Source organism: Anguilla rostrata, chromosome 2 (assembly GCF_018555375.3).
Source record: "Anguilla rostrata isolate EN2019 chromosome 2, ASM1855537v3, whole genome shotgun sequence".
Taxonomy (NCBI): domain Eukaryota; kingdom Metazoa; phylum Chordata; class Actinopteri; order Anguilliformes; family Anguillidae; genus Anguilla; species Anguilla rostrata.
Window position 1 is genome coordinate 7,414,847 of NC_057934.1, and position 3,403 is coordinate 7,418,249.

The window sequence follows — 3,403 nt, forward strand, 5'->3', positions numbered from 1 at the left end:
TGCATAAGAAAAGAGAGTTCTGCTACTCTACCGCTTCTAGTGGCAGCATGAGAAATACAATTTGGCAGGGGTCTCGGTGCGTTTAAAGGGAAAGTCCATTTTTAAAAACATTATGCCAGTTTCAGTATCTTACATGTTTCACATCAGCACGGACTGTGTTCTTGTGCGATGAAAGACATCTTATATATTACAGATGTTTATGGTGACCTGTCGGCTTTAAAATGTCTGGCATAGGGGCTCGTGGCCTATATCAAGAAAATGCACTACAATCGACTCCAAAGCAGCTTTTCAAGCAACTATACAGAGCTTGTCCGTCCATCCCAGAGACCGTAAAAAAATAGGCCCATCCACTCACTGTTCAGTGCAGTATCCCAGGTAACACAGTCTCGTTCACTTCATCATGAAGCCCCTAGAGGGCACCATCTTCATTTTGTATAAGCAAGGATAACCAAGGATGAAAATACAATTTAGGTCAAATGTAGGTAAATATTGGTTTTTGTCAAAAAAGATATTCTAAATGGCGTAAAAACATAATGGTTGCTGATGATGTTCTTTGAGGCAAAGTTGTTCACTGATGGGGTCTTTCACAGAATTGTAGCTAACAAAATATTAGCCTGACTGGTCTAACGGTTGAAGAATATGCATTCAAATTTATGTCGGTATTATATCGGCATATATTGGCTGACAGGCGCCAAAACTGGCTTGCTTCCGCAGAATCAGGTACTGTACTTGTATACCAAATTTTGTAAGGATGCATGTATTCAAACACACATACACTCTCATACACACCCGCACGCACACACATACACACAAATGCACGCACACGTGTGCACAGACACACACAAACGTACACACACACACACGCACTCATACACACATGAACAGACACACGCACACACACATGCACTCACACACGCAAACACACACACACACACACACACACACACACACACTTGTACACTTGCACACACACAGAACCACAATTCACTTTGAGTATTTGGGTGATGTGGAGCCGAGTAACTGGAAAACATATTCAGAATGCTGCGGAAGATTCCAGCTCAATCCCCATTTGGTTTGCGAAGGTTACGTAATGACAGAAACGTTTTATGGTTCCAGGACAAGTTTTGTCTGTCACGGAGAAATTTGCTGGCTATTTCGCTTTCCTTAATGCTTATCATTGAACCATAAAACACACAGGATAATTGAAAAAAATGTTTTTTTTTTTCTTTTTCATTTTTCATTAACATTTTTTTAAGAATGCCCTCTGTGATAAAATTAGCAGATTTGTTGATCATTTCTGATAAAATTATGACGAATGACCATCCACAATTTAAATTCACTTTAACAGAAGCGGAATAACAAAACTGATTCATGTTTTGAAAACTGAATTTCCTCTTAGAGGAAATAGCAGCGTAATAAATAATGAATAAATATAATAAATAATAAATCGTATAACAAATAGCGGCATTTGTGCTAAGTGGCGCGCAAACAATGTTGGCTGTGCTCCAGTCACAGTTAGCTATAGTTACAGTCTCGAAAGATTTTGAAAGACTTATGGACTTCCCAAGGTCTGGTATAGCAAAGGCTCCGCATCCTGTTTTCACCCAAAAGGTGTCCTGTTTTTCACCCTGTGTGAAGCCAACTTTTACAGGCTGTCTCCTGTGTTCTCTTCCTTCATTGTTGTTTAGGGAAACCCACGTATGAAAGAATGCTGTGTGCCCAGCGATAGATTGGTGACCCATCCCAGGTGTATTCCTGCCTCTCGCCCTATGTCGTATAAAATTGGCTAACTAGGGTGTCAGCCTCTTGTGCTTGTTCCACATATTCAATGAACTGACAAATACACAATGATCATCTATTTAATAAACATGTCCAGGGACACTGTCATGTGTCCTTATTGACTATAATGAATTTGACTCAACTCAGTTTTCTTTGGTTGCCCATATATGGAAATATAGAAATAAAAAACAGGCCACACGGTTGGATTTGGGTGCTTATGATGATGATGCATTTTATTGGCACTGTGATGAAATCAATCAGGCAAACAGAGAGCATCCCTGGCCTAGCCGGGATACATATAGTTAAGTCTCAGCAAATTCAAAGACTGGCACAATTATTTTTTTTCTGTACGTCGCATCTTGTCAATGTACAAAATGTACATAAAATGAGATCGATTAACCCATTCATTTCAGGTAGTGTCCCAGGTCATTTCTTAGAAGTTGAAAACAAGAAAGTGATATGGTTTTTTTTCTGCTGTAGTCTCATATCTTGGTTATGGAATATGGGATAGGATATGGAATGATTCAGCTCAATAATAACAGGCGAGCTGCATAATCACCTATGAAGACTGGCTTTCATTTTTTATATATATGGTGTTTCTGTCCTTATGTCGGTTTTAATTTTATTCCTCTTGGTGAATTTGTTCTTGAAAGGTGCTGTATAAATAAAGTTTATTACTCACACTCCAGTTTCCTTATTTACGGACGTCAACACATTCAGCACAGTAACTTCACTCCTCCAGTTGCGATGACCCAAACAAACAACAACAAAAAAAAAAAACTACCTGAATGATCATTTCCAACATGCAAGACACGGCATAACTTTAGTCGAGTCATCCAGTGTAGAAAATGTGGTCCATTTGAAAACCTTTTGAATGTTTGACTATATACCTTTTCTCTTTGCAAATATAATACTTAAAATGTTGTATGTGAAATCAGTTTCTTGGGAATTTGGCCAGCACATTGGAGTTTATACCCCTAGTATATGAATATACAGTATTGCTACCACATACAGCAAATAGTTATAACAGCAGACCTTAATAAAGGCACAATCATCTTCCACCAGTGAAAACACAGCTAACAACAAAGAATGCTCTTAGAAACTTGTTCATTTAATCTTGCCTTTGTTGTTGAATTACACCAATGTACAGCACTTTATGTTGCTGAGGTCTGACACACGTACCAAACGTTCCTGAGACATTTCACCAATCTTACCAAATTTCACATTCAATCCGGTTCTCTGATGTGCATGCCACTGAAATAGCCACTAGAGGGTACTGTACACCAAACTGGAACATCAGAACTGGTAATTCCCGCAGTCGGTGCGCTGTTCTGTTTTAAACCAAATGGCTACTGGGCCTAAGGATCCTGTCAGTCACCCAATCAGCCGCCAGTGTGACAATTGCCATCGGCAACCGGATCTTGAGTACGGCACTGTGTAACGAGGGAAAGTTCTTTTTTCCTCAACCTGAATTCAGCCCAGAGGGCCGACTGAAAATACTGTCAAAAGGTCCTCTCTACAGGTCACCCACAGCTCCATACAAACCACAGCTCCACACGGAAACACACACACACCCAGCCATGCACACAAAAACTGGCAAAAAAACAAACATTAGGCTCAAACA